Genomic DNA, 7209 nt, shown 5'->3' on the forward strand with positions numbered 1-7209 from the left:
CGCTGTGTGGTTTTGGAAGGCAGATTTTGCTGGACTGGTTAATTTACACCATGTCCCATTTGAAGCCCCCTGATGCACCCCTAGAGTAGAAACTCCAAAAACGTGACCCCATTTTGGAAACTACGGGATAAGGTGGCAGTTTTTTTGGTACTATTATAGGGTACATATGATTTTTTGGTTGCTCTATATTACACTTTTTGTGAAGCAAAGTAACAAAAAATAGAATTTCTGCAACTTCATCTCCATTTGCCATTGACTCTTGTGGAACACTTAAAGGGTTAATGAGGTTTGTCAAATCAGTTTTGAATACCTTGAGGGGTGTAGTTTCTTAAATGGGTCACTTTTTTGAGTTTCTACTCTAGGGGTGCATCAGGGGGGCTTCAAATGGGACATGGTGTCAAAAAACAAGTCCAGCGTAGCACACATACTGCTCCACCATGTTGGTGAAATGCTGCCTCCTGCTAAGACGTTCCATATCAGCTGGTGGTGCTGGTTGTTGTGCTGACAAAGCTTTTCCACATTTCGGCAATGCTAACCCTGCCTTCTGAGGTGCTGGCGGTGCCCCAGCTGCATTGGCGACCTCTTCCTCGTCCTCTGCCTTGTGCTTCCACTGTGCCCCCGCTGTCAGGTGGGAATGCCACCAGCAGCGCGTCTACCAGCGTGCGCTTGTACTCGCGCTCCAGTGAGGGAATTAAGGACGGTACGTTGTCCTTGTAACGGGGATCCAGCAGTGTGGCCATCCAGTAATCAGCACAAGTTAGAATGTGGGCAACTCGGCGGTTGTTGCGGAGACACTGCAGCATGTAATCGCTCATGTGTGCCAGGCTGCCCAGAGGCAACGAAAAGCTGTCCTCTGTGGGAGGTGTATTGTCTGTGTCCTCTGTATCCCACCATCCACGCACCAGTGATGGCCATGAGCTGGTCTGGGTGCCACCCTGCTGTGAACATGGTTCCTCCTCATTCTCCACCTCCTCATCCTCCAGAACTGTGCCCTGGCTGGACAATGGTGTACCTTGGGTTTGTGGGTGCAGGAACCCACCCTCGGAGCCACTTGGGAATGACTGGCCGGAAACCCTACGAAATGATCCCTCCTCATGTGCCACATCCTCTTTATCAACGCCAGCAGCGTTTTTTCAAGGAGGCATAGAAGTGGGACAGTAACGCTGAGAACAGCGTTATCGGCACTGGCCATGTTGGTGGAGTGCTCGAAACAGCGCAACAAGGAACACACGTTTCGCATGGAGGCCCAGTCATTGGTGGTGAAGTGGTGCTGTTCCGCCGAGTGACTCACCCGTGCGTGCTGCAGCTTAAACTCCATCATCGCCTGTGGCTGCTCGCACAGTCTGTCCAGCATGTGCAAGGTGGAGTTCCACCTTCTGGGCACGTCGCAGATGAGGCAGTGAGCGGGAAGGCCGAAGTTACGCTGCAGTGCTGACAGGCGAGCAGCAGCAGGGTGAGAACGCTTAAAGCGCGCACAGAGGGCCCGCACTTTATGCAGCAGCTCTGACATATCGGGGTCATTTTTAAGGAATCTCTGCACCTCCAAATTCAGCACATGCGCCAGGCAAGGGATGTGCGTCAAACCGGCTAGTCCCAGAGCTGCTACGAGATTTCGCCCATTATCGCACACCACCAGGCCGGACTTGAGGAAGACTGGCACAAACCCTCAGCGGTCTGTTGTTCAAGGCCCGTCCACAGCTCCTGCGCGGTGTGGGGTTTGTCTCCCAAACAGATACGTTTTAAAACTGCCTGCTGTCGTTTACCCCGGGCTGTGCTGAAGTTGATGGTGAAGGTGTTACACTGACCGGATGAGGAGCTGGTAGAGGATGAGGAAGCAGAGTAGGAGGAGGAAGCAACAGGAGGCAAACTGAAGCGCCCTGCAATCCTCGGTGGTGGAAGGACATGCGCCAAACTGCTATCCGCCTCAGGCCCAGCCGCCACTGCAATTACCCAGTGTGCTGTTATGGAGATATAACGGCCCTGACCGTGCTTACTGGTCCACGTATCCGTAGTCAGGTGCACCTTGCCACAGATGGCGTTGCGCAGTGCACACCTGATTTTGTCCCCTACTTGGTTGTGCAGGGAAGGGATGGCTCGCCTTGAAAAGTAGTAGTGGCGGCTGGGCACAACGTACTGTGGGACAGCCACCGCCATAAGGCCTTTAAAACTATCCATCTCCACCAGACGGAATGACATTTCAAATGCCAATAATTTAGAAATGCTGGCATTCAGGGCTAGGGATCGCGGTTGGGTAGGGGGGTACTTCCTCTCCAGCGTTTAGGATATGGAGAGCTGAAATCTTGCGTGGGACATTGTGGAGATGCTTCGTGACCCAGGTGTTGGTGTTGCTGGCAGATCCTCTGTTTGTGGGGTGCCAGGTGGCTCTGTCACTCCAGAGGTGGATAAAGAGGCCGCGACTGCAGCAGAAGAGGAAGCAGGAGGAGCCAGAGACCTTTCTTGGTTTTTGAGGTGTCTACTCCACTGCAGCGGTTGTGCTTTGCACTTAAATGCCTGGTCATGCAGGTTGTGCTGAGGTTGAGAACGTTTATGCCTCGCTTCAGGCTCTGATTGCACAGCGTGCAAACCACTCGTGTCTTGTCGTCAGCACATTGTCTGAAGAACTGCCACGCCAGGGAACTCCTTGGAGCTGGCTTTGCTGTGCTCAGTCCCTTGCTGCGGTGGGCAGTAGCAGGCATACTGTCTAGAGGACAGGCCGCTCCGCTTTTGCACCCTGCTCTCTCTTCTGCTGTGCTGGTGGCTCTGTGCGACCACCGCCTCTTCCTCCGAACTACATCAGTCACTCGCATGACCTTAATTCCATGTGGGGTCGAGGACCTCATCGTTCTCCACATCATCTTCCACCCAGTCTTCACCCCTGACTTCCTTGTCGATCTGCACACTTTCGAAAGCCCCAGCAGTTGGCACCTGTGTTTCGTCATCATCCGAGACGTGCTGCGATGGTCCTCCCATGTACTCATCTTGAAAGATAAGTGGCTGGGCATCGGTGCACTCAATCTCTTCCACTTCTGGGGCAGGGCTAGGTGGATAGGCCCTGGGAAACCCTGCTAACAGAGTCATCAAAAAGCAGAAGAGACTGCTGCATGACTTGGGGCTCAGACTGCTTGGCTGATTTACAAGGGGGTGAGATGAAAGACTGATAGACATCGGCTGCAGGTGCCAACTGTGATCTTTCAGCAGGAGACTGGGTGGGAGACAATGTGAAGGAACTGGATCCACTGTCAGCAACCCAATCTACTATCGCCTGTACTTGTTCAGGCCTCACCATTTGTAGAGCAGCATTAGGCCTGACCAAATACCGCTGCAGGTTCTGTCGCCTACTCGCACCTGAGGAAGAGGTTTCACTTGTGCGTGTAGCTGGCACAGATCGACCACGTCCTCTCCCTGCAACAGGAGCTCCACCAGCAGCACCACGACCTGGGCCACGTCCCTTATTTGACGCTCTCCTCGCATTTTTTTAATTTAGGATCTTGCCCTAAATGGGTGTTTAATAGAGTAGAAAAGAACAACAGTATGTAAAGGGTGTATCTAACATGGCCTGAACCAGACTAGGCCTCAATTAAAGATTTCTTTAATCCAGGTGTTTGCTCAACTCTAGTTATAATAAGAAAGAGGTAATGGAAATTGGAATAGAGGTTGGTTTAAAAAAAAAAAAAAAAAAAAAGGACATCAGACAGGTTAAAAAGAGGGATAAGCAAAAGAAACAATTTGTGTACGTTTCCAAATATGATAGACATTTTTGCCTCTCTGAATAACATGCTGATTAGAAGTGACATGCACCCCAAAAAAAATGGAAAGTCAGAGTTTCCTTACAACTCAGAGGAGGGGTACTTTTCCCTGTCTGAGCTGTGGGAATTGTAGTGCTATAATTAAAGATGACGCTGTAGTGCACCCCACACAGGGAGACAGGATACAAATTAAGGATTTTGCAACATACGAGACATGTAATGTCATATACTGCTTGAAATGCCCATGTGGTAAGATATGTTGGGCAAACATCTCGGGCTATACGGATCAGAATCAATGAGCATAAGTCCAGCCTTAGGAAGGAACTCAGAAGAGAGAGTAAGATGGAAACAGTGGAGGTGAAAAACAAGGTGAAACTACGGTCGCCCAACATTTTTATGATCGGGCCCATCAGGTGTCAGATTCTGGAGGTGGTAAAAAGTGGAGTCCATGAGGAGGATAACAGTAGGAGATTGTTACAAAGGGAGACCTTTTGGATAGTGAAACTCCAGTCTTTAACCCCCTCAGCCCCGCTAGCTTAAACCCCCTTTAATGACCAGGCCACTTTTTACACTTCTGCACTGCACTACTTTCACCGTTTATCGCTCGGTCATGCAACTTACCACCCAAATGAATTTTACCTCCTTTTCTTCTCACTAATAGAGCTTTATTTGGTGGTATTTCATTGCTGCTGACATTTTTTTTTTTATATTAATCAAAATTGACCGAAATTCATAAATTTTTCTCTAAATGTATTGTTCTACATGTCTGATAAAAAAAAAAAAATGCAATAAGTGTATATTTATTGGTTTGGGTAAAAGTTATAGCATTTACAAACTATGGTGCAAAAAAAATTAATTTACACACTTTGACTTTCTGAGCACCTGTCATGTTTCCTGAGGTTCTACAATGCCCAGACAGTAGAGACAACCCACAAATGACCCCATTTCGGAAAGTAGACACCCTAAGGTATTTGCTGATGGGCATAGTGAGTTCATGGAAGTTTTTATTTTTTGTCACAAGTTAGCGGAAAAGGAATTTAATTTTTTTCTTACAAAGTCTCATATTCCACTAACTTGTGATAAAAAATAAAATTTTACATAAACTCACCATACCCCTCACGGAATACCTTGGCGTGTCTTCTTTCTAAAATGGGGTCACTTGTGGGGTATTTATACTGCCCTTGCATTTTAGGGGATCTAAAGCGTGAGAAGTAGTTTGGAATCCAAATGCGTAAAAATGCCCTGTGAAATCCTAAAAGTACTCATTGGAATTTGGGCCCCTTTGTGCACCTAGGCTGCAAAAAAGTGTCACACATGTGGTATCGCCGTACTCAGAAGAAGTAGGGCAATGTGTTTTGGGGTGTATTTTTACATATACTCATGCTGGGTGAGATAAATATCTCTGCAAAAGACAACTTTTCCAATTTTCTTATACAAAGTTGTCATTTTACAGAGATATTTCTCTCACCTAGCATGGGTATATGTAAAAATACACCCCAAAACACATTGCCCAACTTCACCTGAGTACTGCGATACCACATGTGGGACACTTTTTTGCAGCCTAGGTGCGCAAAGGGGCCAAAATTCCAATGAGTACCTTTTAGGAGGGCATTTGGATTCCAGACTTCTCACGCTTTAGGGCCCCTAAAATGCCAGGGCAGTATAAATACCCCACTTGTGACCCCATTTTGGAAAGAAGACACCCCAAGGTATTCCATGAGGGGCATGGCGAGTTCATAGAAGTTTTTTTTTTTTTGGTACAAGTTAGCGGAAATTATTATTAATATTTTTTTTTCTCACAAAGTCCCCCTTTCCGCTAACTTGTGACAAAAAGTTCAATCTTTCATAGACTCAATATGCCCCTCAGCGAATACCTTGGGGTGTCTTCTTTCCAAAATGGGGTCATTTGTGGGGTGTTTGTACTGCCCTGGCATTTGAGGGTCTCCGCAATCATTACATGTATGGCCAGCATTAGGGAGTTTCTGCTATTCTCCTTATATTGAGCATACGGGTAATGAGATTTTTTTTTTTCGTTCAGCCTCTGGGCTGAAAGAAAAAACTGAACGGCACAGATTTCTTCATTCGCATCAATCAACATGCGAATCTCTGCCAAAAAATGTGCAAAAAAAAGGAGGGGAAAGGCGTCTGCCAGGACATAGGAGCTCCGCCCAACATCCATACCCACTTAGCTCGTATGCCCTGGCAAAAAAGATTTCTCCATTCACATCAGTCGATGTGGTTGAATAAATCATTGCCGGAATTTTATTTATTTATATATACAAAGCGTTTGCCAAAGCATATGATCACCGCCGCCCCCTCAGCTGATAAGCATCGGCAAACGTATCTTTTACTGCAGGGGAGAAATCTCGTCTTGCAGCGCCGCATACACCGACTTTTGTGTAATCTGACAGCAGCGCAATGCTTCTGTTAGAATGCACATCAGTGCTGCAGCTGGTTGATCGGTAGCAATTAACTTTATATAAAGGCAGCAACGCAATTAACTTTATATAACATTTGAAACAGAACATTAACTTTTATAAACTTTATTGAACTTTTGGAACATTAACTTTTTTGCTTACCTGTGATTTTTTTTTTTTTTTTTTAACTTTATAGGACAAACCTCTCCTTCCCCATGGGACAATGTGCAAAGCGCAAATCACCCAGAGATGGGGCGAAGTACATTATGCACTTTGTCCCAGGTGAAAGGAGAGGTTTGTCCCAGGTGAAAGGAGAGGTTTGTGTCATGCAATCCCTATGCTAATAGTGTAACTGTGTGTGGTACTTCCGGAAACACTCCCCTAAGCATAGGGCAGGGTGGTCAGGGCAGTCAGGACAGAAATAGCGGGTGTCACGCCTTATTCCACTCCTGCTACAGACACGACATCTTTTTCGGGGTGACGGTTGGTTTGAGGTACCAGCAACGACACTGGGGAAATGTCGCCCGTGTAGACGGCTCCCTAGACTGGTGGTTGGGGCCACTGAACCTCCTGGATACAGGAGGTTCTCGACGATCTCTTCCTGAAATTTGAGGAAGGATCCTGTTCTCCCAGCCTTACTGTAGAGAACAAAACTATTGTACATAGCCAATTGAATTAGGTATACAGACACCTTCTTATACCAGCGTCTGGTCCTGCGGGAGAGTAAATAAGGATCCAACATCTGGTCATTGAAGTCCACTCCTCCCATGAGCAAATTATAGTCGTGGACACAGAGGGGCTTTTCAATGACACTGGTTGCCCGTTCAATTTGGATTGTCGTGTCTGCGTGAATGGAGGAGAGCATGTAAACGTCACGCTTGTCTCTCCATTTCACCGCAAGCAGTTCTTCGTTACACAAGGCAGCCCTCTCCCCCCTTGCAAGACGGGTGGTAATGAGCTGTTGGGGAAAGCCCCGGCGACTAGGTCGCGCAGTGCCACAGCAGCTAATCTGTTCTAGAAACAAATGCCTGAAGAGGGGCACACTT

This window comes from Bufo gargarizans, unplaced genomic scaffold, assembly GCF_014858855.1.
Source record: "Bufo gargarizans isolate SCDJY-AF-19 unplaced genomic scaffold, ASM1485885v1 original_scaffold_1696_pilon, whole genome shotgun sequence".
NCBI classification, from domain to species: domain Eukaryota; kingdom Metazoa; phylum Chordata; class Amphibia; order Anura; family Bufonidae; genus Bufo; species Bufo gargarizans.